This window comes from Anabrus simplex, chromosome 6 (genome assembly GCF_040414725.1).
Source record: "Anabrus simplex isolate iqAnaSimp1 chromosome 6, ASM4041472v1, whole genome shotgun sequence".
NCBI lineage: Eukaryota > Metazoa > Arthropoda > Insecta > Orthoptera > Tettigoniidae > Anabrus > Anabrus simplex.
In genome coordinates, this window is record NC_090270.1 from 243,754,077 (window position 1) to 243,774,638 (window position 20,562).

A 20,562-nucleotide genomic window follows, 5' to 3' on the forward strand; every position below is an offset into this window, starting at 1 on the left:
CCAAGATGCCTCATCCAGACATACTATAGGGAACTGCTTAATGCATTCGTGTACGTTTCATAGGATCTGAGTCAGTTTCTCCCTTTAGTTGCACTGAATCTTACAGTTATCAACTCCAAAATCCATACGGACGTCACTATAAATGATTTGTTAGATGCAAATAAATTAGTCCCTATCAGTTTGAGTTTCATTTATTAAAAAGCATATTTATGAGCATTTGATTTTTCTTTGGGGAAATTTGACATGATTTTTTTTCTGACACGTTTAAAGAAATCCTCTTAATCGATTTAGTAGTACGGTACGTGTGATTTGATAATTGATTGAATTCCAGGCATACCACTTATGATTAGAGATTGAGAACGTGAACACTTCAGTTGCTTTAATCAGTCGAATTACTATAATGACCTATGGGATTAAGCCAGAAAGGGGAAATAGAGTTTTCAATTACTGGAAAATTCGCATTTCCAGGTAATCATTGCCATATTGAGAAAATCCGGATAATGGTGGAGGTGTTGATTATGTTTATAGAGGAAGTACAGTATAAATTTCTCATTACAACCTAAGTCAGAACGAAAAAGATAAGAGAACTGGCTGTTCGAAGAATGAATGTATAGGCCATGGAAGAAATGCAAATACCGTCCGGGTGGGAAGAGAACAAGGGATGACGTACGAACTTTCGACAGAAAGAATGAAAGTGAAGAATTTGGCACGGGTAATTAGATGCAATACGGGACTCAGTTAGATACAATTTGCTTAACGCCGTACAGACAGATATGTTTTACGGTGACGATGGGATAGGAAAGGGAAAGATGGGAAGGAAGATGCTGTGACATTAATTAAGGTACAGCCCCATCAATTGCCTGGTGTGAAAATGGGAAACGATATAAAACCATCTTCAGGGCTGCCGATAGCGGGCTTGGAACCCACAGCAAAACCGCAGCTGCGTGCCCCAAACCACACCGCCAGTTCGCCCTGTGACTCACCTACTGTGGTTGTCTGACGAGAATTCACCTGGTTGCGTGGTGAGAGGTGCGAGGAGTAAGCGTGGTTACTGCGCATGCGCCAATCTCAGGTTTCAAGGACAGACAATAAGCACCTGTTCTGTCCGCGGTGACTCTTGTGAAATTAAGTGCTGTTATGAAGTTTCAAAGTGATTGTGCAATATTGTCCTTTAGTTACACATTTACTGTAAAGACTGCATAATGAATATTTTAATAATAAATATGCATCATTTCCAGAGAGTCTATGATGACTAATGATTGTAGCTTAGTGTAGTACCTGGTATTGGTGCAGTGCCTACAAGCTGCCGCAATTTCTCGTGAGATGCAGATAGTAGATGCCACGTGGGCTTTCAACTCAAACTCCCTAGTTTGGAACCTCTAAATACATCGCACTGTCGTCTCTTAAGCTCATTATGATTGATCTCGTGTCAAAAACATCTCCAATATTCAGTTAAAGTTACACCTCGGTAACATTGCACACTTTTATACCAAAACTTTGCTAAATCAAGTACATTCTGTGTGCCTTGAAATAGTTCGTCTTCTGTACAGGAGGATGGGCACAACGGATATTGAAATACGTGCTTCACAGTTTGTTCTTCCACGAATTAACATTTAATGTTCGCAACATTGCTGCAACCATATCTCGTTGAGGTCACTCTGAATCTGCCCACACCTGATCTCAACCTTTGCTTGAGATGAAACCTACCCAGTGCATAGAGAGTGATGACATTGTGTACCATCTGTCTTTCAACTCCAAACATCAAGTCAGTTATGTAGACGAAAGGTATCCACGAAATGTCACTGTAATATTTGTCCCAAATGGAAAATAATAATTCATATTACTAAAAAAATGTAAAATCTGCGGTAAATTAAGAACTTGTACGAAATATTTTACTTGCAGGGAATAATATGGATACATACTTTACTACCTTACAACTATTTTTTTCTGCTACGTCGCAGCGCTTCCGTATGTGTTTTGTTTATCTAACTTTTTCGTGTGTGATGTCTTTGCGAGTGAAGTTGTTTGAATTATTTAGGTGTCGTTTTCTTCATGTTGCTCGTTCGTTTCGTGCCCTAACTCATTCATTAAAAGATATGCTTATTGGTCCAAGGATCATCCTATTTTCCATTAAACAAAGAACTTTTTTTTTGCTAGGGGCTTTACGTTGCGCCGACACAGATAGGTCTTATGGCGACGATGGGATACGAAAGGCCTAGTAGTTGGAAGGAAGCGGCCGTAGCTTTAATTAAGGTACAGCCCCAGCATTTGCCTGGTGTGAAAATGGGAAACCACGGAAAACCATTTTCAGGGCTGCCGATAGTGGGATTCGAACCTACTATCTCCTGGATGCAAGCTCACAGCCGCGCGCCTCTACGCGCACGGCCAACTCGCCCGGTAAACAAAGAGCTAATATATTTATTGGTTAAGAGATTATGCTATTTTGCTGTTTGAACTGCCCGCGGTAGTCATATGGACAAAGAAAATGACAATCCACAGACATAGCACTCCCATTCGTCGGTGCAAGGCCTGGACTTCAAGAATGAAACAAAATACCGCAAGGACAGCGGAATACAACATAAAGGAGTCCTGTCTACGGCCCGTAGGTACGTATACATATTTCTCTAGATATTTCTCTAGCAACGACGCTATTTCTTAATTTACTTCATATTTTTCACTTTGTAGGTGTAAAAGTAATTATTATGTTCCATTTGCGACAGATATTACAGTGAAATTTCGTGGATACTTTTGGTCTACATAACCCATCAAATAATCTGTGAAGACAGACAGTCGACTTTTCCGTGGGTTGTCATTCACATATTGACGGCCGTCATTGAATAATTCAGGATTTCCATGTTGTCGAGGTCTCCTTGTAGCCAGGTGGTAAACTATCTATCCAGGGATGCTGGGAGACCTTGTGTTACATTATGTAGATGTAACCTTCTTTCCTCGGCTGATCTGAATAGTTTTCCAGATGTTCGTAAAAACTGTTCCCGAACTTCTGGGAGTACGCGACCACATAGTGGATGAGCACTTTCTTCATCAACTCTTTTCCTTTCGTATTTCGAATATGTGGTGGTGCGATTCCTGCAAGCTGACAGAGATTGTCGACTGGGGTAGAACTCAAACAGCCTCTCACCAAGAGACAGCTATAATTGATGGCGACATTCACCTATTTGGCTTGACATGACAAGTACCAAACCAGATATGCATACTCTGTGGCAGAGTAACAAAGAGCCATTGCTGATGTCAAGATAGTTTCTGGTTGACTACACCACTTCGATCCAGCAAGTTTGCGCAACAGGGATTATTCCGGGTAGGATTTCCTGTTTACAGTTCATAAAGTGCTTCTTGAAAGTGAGAGAGCTCTGTCAAGCGTTACTCCCATACATTACGTTGGAGTGCCGCAGAATTGTAGCTCGTAGCTTGGCCACATGAACATGAGCATCAGATGTGTCTGTTGTTTCATCAAGTGAAAGGCACAAATTTGTGCCATTGTAGGATTAAGTCCAAGCTGCTTTGCAGCATAATTGCTGTATACGTTTTTGAGGGCAGTAGTGATATTATTTCCTCTGTTTCAAAATTGGTGCTGTGGATACTGTAGACCTATATTTGTCCCTTAATTAAAGAGCGCCAATGATCTTCATAATGGATTTATCGATTTATAAAAGCAACCGTTGGAATAATCTTGTAAATAACAAACAAAATAATTTGTTTCCGTTTCGCGGTGCTAGGTCATTCCATAAGCCTATTTTGTTTGAAGTGGAAATTAAGAGATGTTTGCAAAGGAAATTCATTTCTGTGCACGCCATAAAGTCCTTTTGGAGGGGTGGAAGGTAAAGACCTCCACTATCCGTAACCTCGGCACTTGGTGGGGTAAAGTGGTCAGCTCTACGTCCGGCCATCTTTGCCCGCAGAAATTAACCTGGTACTCATTTTTGGTGTAGGCTGAGAGAACCTCCGGAAGTGGAAATCTCCTTTCTTAAATGTTTCGACTTCCAGACGGGGAATCGAACCCACACCCTTCGGGATGATAATAGAGGTTTAATAATTGAAAATGTGTTCGTCCTTAAATTCGAAGCTAGGTGTTTTATATCAGGTGTAAAATGTTTGGAATATTATTTAATATTCTGTATCATTTAATTCGAGGAATGTTGTACTGAAAATACTTCATTTATATTTGCCCATGACAGTGCTTATACCGTTCCGGGAGATGTTACACAATAAGTAGATGAATGAATAAAGGGTAGGTATGTTGAAAGAGCAATTAATGAACGTACGTGTCCTATATAGGGCCCATATTTAAGGACGGTAATCACGAATGTTTGATATATCGTATAGGTATACTGGAGATCGATAACCATTAATCAGGCGTTAATTCACTAAATTACTACCTGTCTCAATATCAATGAACGAACGTCAGTCAGAGCGGCGTGGAGGCTAGGCTTATATAACCACTTGTTCACAAGTAGAAATAAAATATTAAATGCTATACCAAGGACTTAATTGCTAAGCAGAACAAAATATCGCGCAATACGAAATGAAGGACTGAAGGTAATATGTAATAGCATTATGCACTGTGAAGCATGCCATTTTACCATGGTGGGAAGGTGTGTACGTCCCAGAGAAGCCGTTAGCCGAGCCGTAGATGCAACTCTATTAGACGGGTGTCTGTCGAGTGTCTGTCGAGACACCAGAGTAATGAATAATTAATCAAAACGGGGTAGCATACCTTCGGAAGTAGCAACGGTGGCAGTCAGGATGTTTGACAGATATAGCCTTTTAATAATACTTAACACGGCTTTGAAATGTTGATACTGCTACTTTAGTGAAAGCAACGGGAAGCCACGGCTTAATCCCCATGGCATGCGGCTGCATGATTGAATGATGTACTGATTATAGGTTCCTCCCTGGCGAAATATTCCGTAGATAAAACAGTCCTCCGTTAGGATCTCCCGATATGGAATACATAAGAGGAAACTATCTTCAGGAAGCTGAATGCTGAAATTCTGCGAGTGGGAGCGTGAAATGATAGAAGTCTTAATTGCAGTGATAGGTTGGAGAATCTGAAAAGGAATATGGATAGTTGGATTTAGTTCGTTTAAGTGAAGTATGTTGGCAAGAACAACAAGATTTCTATTTAGGCGACTGCATTATTATTGTTACGGAGATTTCCGTGGTAGGTAGAGGTGAAAGAAGGTGCGGGTGTGAATAGGTCTCAAACTACGAAATTAAAGTTAATGTAAAATTTAGCAAGGTTATATTTTCTTTCCAAAATTCAGAAATAACACGAATGGCAGGTACAGAGTAGCAAGGCAACAAAAGTACAATTACAGTATTTACAGGATTTGGGCTTCGAGCCCCGACCTCGCAATTCTTGGGCAACTAGCCCAACTTTACCTCGAAACAAGATTTAACAGAGGGGCAGAAGACCCCAATCAAGCCCCGGAGCACTTGCTCCAAATTACACAGTAAAGCCTCCTCGAGGCGTACAACAACAACAATTTACACTAAAGAGCGACCCGCTCTCAAATTAAGGCCTCTCCCAGGCCACACCAAACTCCACCTTCAAGCTGTCCTCAACGGACATAAACACCGGGGTAAAATACCCAATCTACTGAGGCCTATTGAGTGAGAAAAGGTTAATTATATGGCCTCTAAAATACCAACTTGAAAGGAAGCTCTCCGCACTCCTAATACACTTTATTTAAAACCTACTTGGCACTAGGCCGTTAATGCAAGGGCTAATCCCATACTACAGAGGTGACTTCAGAAAAAAACAATTTACATTATATTAAGGAAGAATCGGTTGTGAAAAATAAGTTCACCTCAAAATAAATAATATGAGTGGGAGCTCGAGAGGGTTAAGCACTCTCTATCCCAATATGTGACTTTAAAGAGAATAGAGTTAAGAGACGTTACATTTTAGGAAAAGTTTACATGGTAGAAACGCTTCGGACCCGCCCCGAGAGTTAAACTGCTGAGCTAGCAAGAAAAGAAGATACTAAAAGGCCATTACCTTGATGTAGAACTGCTCCCCAAAGAAAGAGGCGCTCCCCGCCCCCTGCTATGTACTTTACACACTGAAGGATGGTACTGAAGTGGCACAGAGACCCAAGATCAGCAGTTTATATACTCTCGCGGAAAGTTCGAGGCGTTTCAAGAAGGAAAACACCCACCCACAATCATTTTATTGGTTCACCGAGAAAACCCCTACACAATACGAAGAAGAAACATATTATTGGTGGAAAATAAATTAAAGAAATTCGGGATTGGCTGGATTTAAAACAAGGGGAAAGAAAGGGTTAATATTGCCAACTTAAACAATGACAGAAGGAAATTTAACAAAGAACAAACTTTTGAAATTAAATTTTCTCCAAAAGAACAGTTCTTTTTCTTCGCACTAGGGTGCACTATGGTAGTTCTTCAGTAGTGTCCTCTAGAAGAGAAAGTTCACACTTCTTACTACCGGTAAAACAAAAATACATCAAAAGTGGCACAGTTCAAAAACTCCAAACTTTCCAAGTAGTGACATCTTCTGAGAAACTTGAAAATAATTACCGTCGATAAAGTTCAGACTTCCTCCAGCAGAGGAGTTTCAACTGGCGCACATTTTAAATTAGCGGCGTGGAGGTGTACCGCCCGGTACAGACCTCCCCCCCCCCCAAAAGTTCCTCCAAGGGGTAACACAGAAGAACATAAACTTTTGTTTGAAAATAAGGTTCAAGTTTTGATGTTGATATGGAGATTAATTGCAGAAGTATTTATAAGATTTTCTTAATTTGGTTTGATTCAGTTTCAAAATTTTTGTTGTATCTGGTGAAGTAAAGTCTTTATGTTTGTAGAAGTTGAATTCAGAAGGAAAGCTTTAGTTTTTAAAGTTGAGGAACATTTTCAAAGTCCACCAAATATTGCTGTTGAATTCCCAAGAAAAGGTAGTAAAATTGAACTGGAATGTCTATATAGCTGGATATGTACTTCAAACATTGATGATTTTAACGGCCAGATCAGCCGCCACTGCTTGCGTTCAGAGGAGGCCGCCCGGGCCCCTCAAGTACCCTGAGATACCGCTCGCCCGCACTGTGAGGGGAGCAGTGGTGTTGAAGCACGCCGCACCAGCGGTGAACGTATACAGGCTGCGGGCAAGTAGCAGGCCGTGCGCCGCACATCAGCCTTGGCCGGGAGGAGGGCTCCGGCTCGCCGTACACTGGTCGACCTCGCTGGAAGAGAGGGGGCCCTTCCTCTGTTCCAGTAGCGGTACAGCGCCGGGCGGCTGCGGGGGCACTGAAACATTAAAGCTAGGCGGCAGAATTTGTTGGTCCATCATCTTTATTGAGGGCGCAGACTTGGTGGAGAGGTTGAGGGGCAGCGGCGTGCAGATATACATGGCATTTTATATAAGCAAGCCACTGTGTGTAGTGGAGCAGGGGACGGGAGCGTGGTAATGGCCGTATCAAGGACAGGATGGCAGTTTAATGGTTCGGGGCAGGTTTCACAAAAATGCTTACATATAAAACAAAATACTAGAGAAGGGGCAGAAAGCCTTAAAAGTGAAACTCAAAAAAATATAACCTTCATATTCCTTTCACGATTATATGAAGCAAGTTAACCCAGAAATTACACCGGTTTCACCTGTGACAGGTGAACCCTAAATATCCTCTCGGTGGCTGGATTGCTTAATAACAACGTAACCGGCGTAAGGAAATCGAGAATGACACACGGCCCATGGAATCTGGGGGCAAGCTTGCCCGCGGGAACAAAATTCTTGACCATCACTTGGTCGCCTACCTTCAAATGGGTGGGTCTCCGTCCACGATCATACCTGTCCCTAACCTTTTCATGAGACACTGTAAGATTGGCCATAGCCTTCTTCCAAAGATCTTTAATGTTGTCCGGATCTATTGTCTCAGGTAGAATGTCACTCAGAGACCAGAGGTTAGAGAGCGGCGTGTTGGGAACGAACTTGAACATTAAAGAAGCTGGAGTAAATTTATGTGATTCATGAACCGCCGAATTCAAAGCAAAAGCCAACCAATGCAGGGACGTGTCCCACCTGGAATGATCTTCATGATGATAGGCAATAAGCGCGGACCTGAGATTACGGTTAACCCGTTCAGCCAGAGATGGTTGAGGGTAATAAGCAGAAGTAGTCACATGAGAGATGGACAGGTCAAAGCAGAATTTACGAAATAGATTAGATGTAAAAGCCTTAGCATTATCAGATACAATATATTGACACGGACCAAAAGAAGCAAAGATAGAATTTAAGCAAGTAATGGTGGACTGAGCGGTAGCCAGCTTAGTCGGAAATAACCAGGAAAATCTTCTGAAAGAATCTACGCATACAAAGATGAACTTGTTGGCATTTCCCTTTGACTGGGGGAAGGGTCCTACATAATCAATATACAGGCGTTCCATGGGGCGCGACGCTTGATGCGAAGACAGAAGGCCTACCTTGGTGGACATGGTTGGTTTACTGAGCAAACAAGGTTTACAAGCTTTTACTAGTTCACGGATTTCACCGTCCATACCCTTCCAGATGAACCTTTCACGAATCTTTTCACGAGTTTTAAAGATTCCAAGATGCCCTCCTAATGGGGTCTCATGATAATACTTGAAGATCATAGGTACAAGAACAGCTGGAACGACAACTTTCATCATCTTATCATGCCTCGATGGGCAACATAAAACACCATTCCTCAGAACATAAGGGGCAACATGTTCCGCAGAAGAAAGGGTTTCCATTATCGGAGCCAGCGTCGGATCTTCACGTTGGTATTTCTCGATATCCCTAAAGAGCATGGGAGCATCTGTTAAGATGGCATTAACCTCAGATAGCATGGACTCGGGAGGTGAAGAACTATCGACCGGATTATGGGTCTCGACCTCGTTGGAGAACATACGGCTGAGTCCATCAGCAACAACGTTTTCGGTACCTCGGATATGCCTGACATCGAATTGGAAGGCAGAAATACGGATGGCCCAACGGACTATACGACCAGTACGACGCGGCCTACCTAAGACCCAGCTTAAGGCTTGATTATCTGTCTCCAGGTCGAATTTGACATGTTCCAGATAGAGACGGAACTTTTCTAAGGCAAATAAGACTGCCAAACCTTCGAGCTCATATATGGAGTACTTTGCTTCTTGAGCCGATAGAGTCCTAGATGCATAGGCGATGGGTCGCCTCCCCAGTTCAGTCTCTTGAAGAAGGACTGCAGCTACTGCTGACGACGACGCGTCGGTTTGGACGATGAATTTCTTCGAGAAATCAGGCATAGCAAGTACAGGGGCATTACAGAGAGCTAATTTAAGATCTTCAAAAGCGGCTTGTTGAGAAGGTCCCCACTCGAATTTGATGCCTTTCCTACGAAGAAGGTTCAAGGGCGCCGCTCTATTAGCGAAGTTAGGAATAAACGTCCTGAAGAAATTGACCATACCAATGAATCTGGCGATACCTTTAACGTCCTTGGGAGGTTTAAAATCACGGATGGCCTGTGTTCTAGAATGATCGACTGCGACACCATCAGGTGACACAATATGCCCTAGGAATGACATAGAGGGCTTAGCAAAGGCAACCTTGGACAACTTGACAGTTAACCCAGCCTTACGAAGGCGATTGAGAACTTCTCGCAGATGATCTAGATGTTCTTCAAAGGTCTCCGAAAATACGACGACATCATCCAAGTAGTGATACAAATACTCAAATTTGATGTCGGAGAAGACCCTATCTAGCAGCCTAGTGAGTACAGCTGCTCCCGTGGGGAGCCCGAAAGGCACGCGGTTGTATTCGTATAAATTCCAGTCCGTGGCAAACGCTGTAAGATGTTTAGACTCTTCCGCCAGGGGAATTTGATTGTAGGCTTGATTCAAGTCCAAGATGGTGAAGAACTTGGCCTTACGGAACCATGAAAAACAAGAATGAATGTCGGGAAGGGGCACAGATTGTAACACCACCTTCCGATTGAGAGCCCTATAATCAATGACAGGCCTGAAGCCTCCCCGGGGTTTCGGGACTAGAAAAATAGGCGACGAATACGCCGACTTAGAGGGCCTAATAATACCATCCTTCAACATCTGATCGATGATTCCTTTCAGAGCCTTCATTTTAGGTGGAGATAGCCTATAAGGTGGAAAACGGACAGGAATTGAATCCGTGACCTCAATTTTGTATTCAATAAGGTCAGTAACACCAAGAGTATCAGAGAACACCTCTGGAAATGACTGACATAATTTACGAATACTATCAGCCTGCTCCTCAGGTAGATGCCTAAGGTCTAACAACATCTCATCCTGGGTAGGCGAAATAGATGAACATGATACAGAATTACACTTTAACAAGGGAATTTTACAACTGGACGCAAATTTGAATGTGCACGACCTACTCTGGAGATCGAGCACAAGACCAGTGTAAGAAATGAAGTCAGCTCCCAATATAATGGGGCAAGACAAGTGCTTAGCCACAAACAATTTGATTTTCCATGTAAATTTAAAAATACGAATTTTGACATTTACAGCACCTAGGATTTCCAATGGAGATGAATTAGCCGAAACATATTGAACAGGAGAAGAGACATAGTCAGGTAAATTACAAACAGATTGCAATTTTGAATACCATTGGTCCGAAATAATTGAACAAACACTGCCTGAATCTAATAGAGCTGTTATAGGCTCGTTATTTAACTCAATCTTAAGGAACGGAACAGGTGCGGGGGTATCCGCCGCAAACCGAAGACATTCTTTGGGGCATTCAAAAGATAGATTAGCAGATTGAACATTCCCTGAATTTACGACCTGTTTACCAGGGGCTGAGCCTCGGGAAGAGGGATTAGTCGACTCAGCCGAAGCCACAAGTCATTTTTTATTATTGGCATTGGTGGAGTTTGCACCAGAAGTTGAGCAGGAGGGGGTGCTATTTGAATTTGGGCAATTTTTGGCGATATGTGAGAAAGCCCCACATTTAAAACAGCCTTGTGATGAACCGGCCCCATTCCTTGTCCCACTCGGCTTGATCAGTGGACACTTATTGCACAGATGGTCGGGCGACCCGCAAGCATAACATTTACGGGGTGTGACTGGTCGGCGAGGCGGAGGCCGAAGATTACTAAAAGAGGGAGGGGGTTCTTTCGCGACACGCAAGGAGTCGGCGTATCTAACTCCTTCCGCTGAGACGGCCAATGCTTCAAGTTCAGAGAAGGTTTGCGGGCACGCCGCGAAACACAACTATGACCTATAGGATGGTGAAATTCCTTCCACAATAGCTTGTACAATCTGATCCTCCGGGAAGTGAAGAGCAAACACCCTAGTATAGAACTTAATATCTTGGATGAAATCTGCCAAGTTTTCATCCAAGCGCTGTACCCGATAATAGTACTTCTGAATAAGGGAGGACCTTGCCCTGGCCGGGATGAAGTTAGCTAGCAAGTGGGCGTGGAAGTCTTCAATCGATTATTGCTCGGCAATGGCTCTAACTATTTTGTCTGAGAAAATACCTATTGCATAGGGATAGATAATTTGCAAAATTTGACATGGAGAAAGAGAAAACACCAGAGCATGATCCTGAAATTCAACTAAAAATCTTAAAAATGAAATTACGTCACTGGTGGTATTAACGGAAAACTTAGAGATACCTCTGAGCAACATTGCCAATGGATGAGGCAAGCTGCTAAACCCGGGTGACATAGTAGATAAAGGTTTCAATGGCAAGGAAGTTAATTCAGAACGTATATTACTCAACGATGCACGACGTTCAGACTCGTTGTCCAATGGGGCACAGATAGTTTGAGCGGCAACGGTTATCCTATTGGCTTCTCCCTTAGGAGGCTCTTCCTCGCTACCTACATTCATCGTGGTGGGTTGATCAATTTTCGGAGGAACTTCCCCAGTTAACAATTGAGTGACCTTGCTAGATAATTCAGAAATACTTTCGAGCAACGTACTAGCTTCCTTCCTCTGAACGTCATTCAACTTCAGAGACAACAGATCGTTAACTCTATTTGAAAAATGATATAGCCTGGCTTGCACACGCTTAATTTGATTAGGAGAAAGATCATTTTCATCAAAAAAACTAACTACCGATGCTAGCCCAGTAGTATTCTCGGTGATCGTGGAAAGAGAGTCGTCAATTTCTTTCTCTCCCAAATTGGGGATGGAAATGGGCAAATCAAGGGACTCTCTAAGCTTGTTGGTGTCTATCGCAACCGTGCCTCCAGATTGCACATTTCTGATAGTTAACTCATAGATCAACTCCTCTTTGCGCAAATAGTTAAGATGGAGAACATCGCGAGGACCGGGCATGATGACAGAACAATTTTGAAAAACTCAAAAAATTCCAGCAACTGAGAAAATGGTTAGAGTTCAGAACAAAACAATGTTTAGCCGTCAAAAGGGGCTAAATAGAGACCCATTCAACCACGCTCTGCTGCCACTTGTTACGGAGATTTCCGTGGTAGGTAGAGGTGAAAGTAGGTGCGGGTGTGAATAGGTCTCAAACTACGAAATTAAAGTTAATGTAAAATTTAACAAGGTTATATTTTCTTTCCAAAATTCAGAAATAACACGAATGGCAGGTACAGAGTAGCAAGGCAACAAAAGTACAATTACAGTATTTACAGGATTTGGGCTTCGAGCCCCGACCTCGCAATTCTTGGGCAACTAGCCCAACTTTACCTCAAAACTAGATTTAACAGAGGGGCAGAAGACCCCAATCAAGCCCCGGAGCACTTGCTCCAAATTACACAGTAAAACCTCCTCGAGGCGTACAACAACAACAATTTACACTAAAGAGCGACCCGCTCTCAAATTAAGGCCTCTCCCAGGCCACACCAAACTCCACCTTCAAGCTGTCCTCAACGGACATAAACACCGGGGTAAAATACCCAATCTACTGAGGCCTATTGAGTGAGAAAAGGTTAATTATATGGCCTCTAAAATACCAACTTGAAAGGAAGCTCTCCGCACTCCTAATACACTTTATTTAAAACCTACTTGTCACTAGGCCGTTAATGCAAGGGCTAATCCCATACTACAGAGGTGACTTCAGAAAAGAACAATTTACATTATATTAAGGAAGAATCGGTTGTGAAAAATAAGTTCACCTCAAAATAAATAATATGAGTGGGAGCTCGAGAGGGTTAAGCACTCTCCATCCCAATATGTGACTTTAAAGAGAATAGAGTTAAGAGACGTTACATTTTAGGAAAAGGTTACATGGTAGAAACGCTTCGGACCCGCCCCGAGAGTTAAACTGCTGAGCTAGCAAGAAAAGAAGATATTAAAAGGCCATTACCTTGATGTAGAACTGCTCCCCAAAGAAAGAGGCGCTCCCCGCCCCCTGCTATGTACTTTACACACTGAAAGATGGTACTGAAGTGGCACAGAGACCCAAAATCAGCAGTTTATATACTCTCGCGGAAAGTTCGAGGCGTTTCAGGAAGGAAAACACCCGCCCACAATCATTTTATTGGTTCACCGAGAAAACCCCTACACAATACGAAGAAGAAACATATTATTGGTGGAAAATAAATTAAAGAAATTCGGGATTGGCTGGATTTAAAACGAGGGGAAAGAAAGGGTTAATATTGCCAACTTAAACAATGACAGAAGGAAATTTAACAAAGAACAAACTTTTGAAATTAAATTTTCTCCAAAAGAACAGTTCTTTTTCTTCGCACTAGGGTGCACTATGGTAGTTCTTCAGTAGTGTCCTCTAGAAGAGAAAGTTCACACTTCTTACTACCGGTAAAACAAAAATACATCAAAAGTGGCACAGTTCAAAAACTCCAAACTTTCCAAGTAGTGACATCTTCTGAGAAACTTGAAAATTAATACCGTCGATAAAGTTCAGACTTCCTCCAGCAGAGGAGTTTCAACTGGCGCACATTTTAAATTAGCGGCGTGGAGGTGTACTGCCCGGTACAATTATCAATACAAAAAACAAAGAGAAGTTGTTTAATAATAAATACTAAAATAGGGGAACGGTTATGTTGAACGCCATGTGTTTTTTCGTCAGAGGTCAGCACAATCAGACTGCTACAGCCCCAGTGGAAGGGGGACAGAGTCACGCGCCTCACCGCCGTCAGTGAGTTCAGAGACTTGGACGAGCGTGGGTAACAGTATTGTGTTTGTGCGCTACAACATGGACCACGTCGTCCTAATGTATATTCTGTACAGTGTAAATAGTTTTGTGAATAAATGAAGTATGTAATGTACATTATGTTGGCCTTCCCTTTGCACTTAATGAAGTACATTTCGTGGACTGTGGGAAGAGCTCGGCCTCGTTCAACACGAGTAAGCAATTCGAAAACGAGACCGAACATTTTGGTCCTCCAGTGCCCGATGTGATTCAGTGACGATATTACATCTCATAATCTGCGCATTTAGGTCTATTAGTGATAACAGTTTATTTACAAGTGTTTACATTTGTGAAGTACGAATGTGTTCGTTTTACCGCCAAACTTACAACCACCCACGTGCTAAGTACTGCGCAGTAAGGTACAAATGAGTGACTTCAACTAACGTGCCGTGTATGTGATTCACAACCATTTTCTACATGAAACACTGTGACTTGTGATGTGATTAACTGAGTTCTAATACAGTTCTCATTCATTTTAAACTTCGAGATTGGAGCGTGTGTTGCCGCCATCTTGCGCGGACGAATACAGTCTTGCCAACCCAATTGATGGAAAGTCTAAGGAGTAGTAATCCAGATCCGTAGCAGTAGTTCGAGAAGTGTCCACCAGAGTGCAACCCAGCCGCGCAGTGCTCTTTGGTTTTTAGCCCTGCTGTGGAAGGATACATTCTCCTGATCTGTAAGTAATCTGGCATTCCCAGTCCTTTATAATACACTGACTGACAGTGACAATGCAACGCCAAGGAGGAGTGGTTCGAAAGGGATGAAAGTTGGGGAAAAAACAGAGACGGCACGGATGAATAATTGATGTTTATTTCGAACCGATATGCAGGTTACACAATGCGCACGGCATCGACTCAGTAGGATGTAGGACCACCGCGAGCGGCGATGCACACAGAAACACGTCGAGGTACAGAGTCAATAAGAGTGCGGATGGTGTCCTGAGGGATGGTTCTCCATTCTCTGTCAACCATTTGCCACAGTTGGTCGTCCGTACGAGGCTGGGGCAGAGTTTGCAAACGGCGTCCAATGAGATCCCACACGTGTTCGATTGGTGAGAGATCCGGAGAGTACGCTGGCCACGGAAGCATCTGTACACCTCGTAGAGCCTGTTGGGAGATGCGAGCAGTGTGTGGGCGGGCATTATCCTGCTGAAACAGAGCATTGGGCAGCCCCTGAAGGTACGGGAGTGCCACCGGCCGCAGCACATGCTGCACGTAGCGGTGGGCATTTAACGTGTATTGAATACGCACTAGGGGTGACGTGGAATCATACGCAATAGCGCCCCAAACCATGATGCCGCGTTGTCTAGCGGTAGGGAGCTCCACAGTTACTGCCGGATTTGACCTTTCTCCACGCCGACGCCACACTCATCTGCGGTGACTATCACTGACAGAACAGAAGCGTGACTCATCGGAGAACACGACGTTCCGCCATTCCCTCATCCAAGTCGCTCTAGCCCGGCACCATGCCAGGCGTGCACGTCTATGCTGTGGATGGTAGTCTTCTGAGCGGACGCCGGGAGTGCAGGCCTCCTTCAACCAATCGACGGGAAAGGGAAATTGTTCTGGTCGATATTGGAACAGCCAGGGTGTCTTGCACATGCTGAAGAATGGCGGTTGACGTGGCGTGCGGGGCTGCCACCGCTTGGTGGCGGATGCGCCGATCCTCGCGTGCTGACGTCACTCGGGCTGCGCCTGGACCCCTCGCACGTGCCACATGTCCCTGCCCCAACCATCTTCGCCACAGGCGCTGCACCGTGGATACATCCCTATGGGTATCGGCTGCGATTTGACGAAGCGACCAACCTGCCCTTCTCAGTTCGATCACCATGCCCCTCGTAAAGTCGTCTGTCTGCTGGAAATGCCTCCGTTGACGGCGGCCTGGCATTCTTAGCTATACACGTGTCCTGTGGCACACGACAACACGTTCTACAATGACTGTCGGCTGAGAAATCACGGTACGAAGTGGGCCATTCGCCAACGCCGTGTCCCATTTATCGTTCGCTACGTGCGCAGCACAGCGGCGCATTTCACATCATGAGCATACCTCAGTGACGTCAGTCTACCCTGCAATTGGCATAAAGTTCTGACCACTCCTTCTTGGTGTTGCATTTGCTCTGTCAGTCAGTGTATATCCATTATTTCTTGTTATCCTTCACCATGGATCCTGTCCAGCGAAAAGGTCTCATAAAGAAGAGAGCAGTTATTAAGTCTCGTATAAAACGTATAGCTAATTTTGTCAGTACATTTAATGAAGGCTCAAATCTGAATGATATTCGAGTTAGGCAAAGGCTGCTATGTTCAAGTAAGGAGGAATACAACGATGTTCAAACCCAGTTAGAAATTAGCGATACCGAAGAAGTTCATGATGCAGATAGGGAATCCACTGAAGAACTCATCCCAGAAATAGAATCTAAGATGGAAACTCTGTTGGATGCAAATTCGAATGCAACTTCCCCCGCAACATCTAGTTCTTCAAATACCAGTAGCATACACGAAATAAGACTCCCTACAATTTCACTGCCAAAATTTACAGGAATTATTTCTGAATTTATTCATTTTCGAGATACCTTCCATCATGCCTTAACAGACATACAGAGGTACTATTACCTACTATCATGCTTATCGGGAGAACCTCATAAATTAATTGAAAGCTTGCCTGTCACTGAAAGCAATTTCAAGGTAGCTTGGGAATTAATCTTTCAGAGATATAATAACCCCAAATTGATTGTAGACCTACACGTTAAGCAACTGCTAAATCTTCCGTCAGTTAAAATAGAGTCAGCTAAGGACTTAAGAGTGTTGCTAAATCAACTGCTGAGCAACCTGAGCGCTATTGAAGTAATGGAAATAGATGTGCCTCTGCATGAAATTTTGTTATCTCGCCTAGTGCTAGATCGAATCAGCCTCGGTCTAAGAAAACAGTGGGAAGTTAAATCTTCAGATAAGAAGTTCCCTCGCTGGAAGGATTTAGTAGCTTTATTGGAGAATAGTTGTCAAACTCTGGAGCTAATCAACCCCGAAAAACACCAAAGCGACCAGCAACAGGTCGTATCCAAACATGGTGGTGATAAGAGCAGTAAGAAGTCCTTTGTCACAACAGCAACTCATTGTGAGTTTTGTAAGGCTTCTCACACCCTAACAAAATGCCCTAAGTTTCGAGAAGCCAGCGTTGGAAATAGAATAGATTTCACCAAGAAGTGTAAACTTTGCTTTAACTGTCTGGGTGCTAATCATACTTTAAAGGAGTGTAGTTCAGGAAATTGTCGAATCTGCAATAATAGACACCATACTCTGTTGCACAAGGAGCAAAGTACATCCTACAATGCGTCTACTACATCAGAAACCAACCAGACTCAGCAGCAAACCTACTGTGCTGTGAAGAGCAACTATACTCATGTAGAAGTTCTATTGTCAGCAGCTCTCGTAGTGGTCACAGACAAACGTGGGAATGCACATCAGTGCCGAGCTCTACTTGATAGTGCGTCTCAAATGCATTTCATGTCCAGCCGTTTGGCAGATCGCTTAGGGATTGAATTAAGTCGGCACTCAATGCCTATAAGGGGAATTAGTGATACTAAGGCAACTGAATCATCACATCTTTGTCAAATCCAAGTTACATCTAGGGTCACAGACTACACTACCCCTATTGTTTGTGCTGTACTTCCTCGCATAACTGGTCAGCTCCCTACAGTACAGCTTGACACGTCTGACTGGCAGCTACCACAGGACATTTCCTTGGCGGATCCTCAATTTAGTACACCAGGTGAAGTTGATTTACTACTGGGGGCTTCTGTGTTTTTTGACATACTGCGTCGTGGTCAACTCACGAGAGAAAATCATGCTGTACTACAGGACACTGAATTTGGTTGGATCTTATCAGGCAAGATACCACCACACTCTCTCAAGTCTACCAGCAAGAAAGTAATGTCTTGTCTTGTGCGCGGCAATGAACTGCACGTACAGGTCGAACGATTTTGGCAACAAGAGGAAGAAAAAATGTCTCCCCCGCGTTCTAAGGAAGAAAGTCAGTGCGAAGAACACTTTGTGAACAACACTACTAGGGACAGCACCGGAAGATATGTTGTAAGACTGCCTATTAAACCACACCATGAGGAAATTTGGGACTCATTTAAATACGCCACTCGTTGCCTCAGTCAAATTGAACAGCGGTTACATCGCCAACCAGACTTGAAGAAGGACTATGTTGAGTTCATGACAGAATATGCTGATCTTCATCACATGGAACTTGTGACAACGCAAACCAATAAGGCAACATATCACCTGCCGCATCATGCTGTAATTAAGCAGTCAGCACTACCACTAAGGTCAGAGTCGTCTTCAACGCCTCTGCTAAAACTACTAGTAACTACTCACTAAACGATATCTTGATGGTTGGACCTACGGTGCAAGAAGACTTGTATTCTATCATCTTGAGATTTAGAACACATAAGTATGCCTTCACTGCAGATGTTACAAAAATGTACAGGCAAATTCTAGTTCATCCTGAAGACCAAGATCTGCAACGCATTGTATGGCGTTCATCTCCGAATGAACCTATCCAGATTTATCGACTTTCCACTGTAACTTATGGTACCTCAGCGGCGCCCTTTTTAGCCACGAGTTGCCTGGTACAACTTGCCAACGCTGGTACACTGCAATACCCAAGAAAGTCGGAGACATTACGAAGAGACTTCTATGTTGATGATGTTCTGAGTGGAGCAGATGCCATTGGAGATGCACTCAGTCTGCAACAGGAGCTGATCGAACTACTCAGTAGCGCAGGCTTTCCCCTTCGTAAATGGTGTGCTAACCATCCTACACTTTTAGAGCACATACCTCTAGAGCACCAAGAATCACAACTGCCCTGGAGTCTGGATGACAAGGAAGGGGGGTACCATTAAGGCCTTGGGACTACTGTGGCATCCTCTAAAAGACATCTTCCAGTTTGTAGCTACCAGTCACACCCAGAAGACCACAACCTGGACAAAACGTAGTCTGTTATCCTGCATTTCATCCATTTTTGATCCTTTGGGCCTCTTAGGTCCAGTAATAATAAAATTTAAAATTTTCTTGCAACATTTATGGCAGGCGAAAGTGGACTGGGATCAGAGTTTGCCTCCTGAGCTATTAACTACTTGGGAACAGTTTCATGCATATTTGCCATCACTCAACGACATTCGCATCCCTCGAAGAGTGACGGGAGACGGAGAGATTAAACAATATGAGTTACACGGATTCTCTGATGCTTCAGAAAGGGCCTTTGGAGCATCTGTTTACCTACGGAGTATAGATGTCAAGGATAATGTAACAGTAGTGCTGTTAAGCTCCAAATCCAGAGTAGCGCCACTGAAACAGATTTCCCTCCCTAGACTTGAACTATGTGGTGCATTACTCCTTGTAAAATTAATGGATAAGGTTAAAACTGCACTTAACATCAAAATTGAACAAAACTACTATTGGACTGATTCTACCATAGTACTAGCTTGGCTTGCAGGAGAGCCCGCATCTTGGAAAACGTTTGTTGGTAACCGAGTGTCTGAGATACAACAACTTTCATCTGTAGAACAGTGGAACCATGTGACGTCACAGGACAATCCAGCTGACATCATTTCGAGAGGGATTGAACCACATCTTCTTCAAGACAATCTGTTATGGTGGGCGGGACCATCCTGGCTCTACCAGCCACCGTCAATCTGGCCTGTCAGCGACATGAAGAAAACTTCCGAACTCACTGATGTACCAGAGCAACAGAAACCAGCTGTTTGCTTACTTGTTGTCAGTCATTTCCTTGAAGACTTAGTCCAACGCTTTTCTTCTTGGTCACGGCTGGTGAGAGTCATGGCCTTCATACTGAGATACATAAACAACCTCAGGCTTGCTGCTTCAAGGAGACAGGTGGGAAGTCTGACTGTAGTAGAACTTCAAGAGGCATCGCACAGGATCATTCGTACTGCCCAAGAACGAGAATATGGTAAGGAGCTTCAAGATCTGCGACTTGGCAGACCGATCGCAAAGGACAGCAAGTTGAAGTCTTTTCATCTCTTTGTAGATGCAAACCAGATGCTTAGGGTGGGCGGCAGATTGGAACAATCGCAAGCTCCGTACAGCCAGAAACATCCCATCATCCTACCACCTAACCATCATGTGACCAGGTTGTTAGTAATGTGTGAGCACATGCGACTTCTGCATGCTGGACCCCAACTTTTGCTTGCAACCATTAGACAACGATATTGGATACCTAATGGTAAGTCTGTCATTAAGCACATAACACACAAGTGTCTCCCGTGCTACAAGTTAAAGGCAAATACATCAACTCAACTCATGGGCCAGCTCCCACACCACAGGGTAGAACCCAACAGACCATTTGTGAACTGCGGAGTTGACTATGGGGGTCCACTTTACATTAAGCAAGGGACTCGTAAGAGC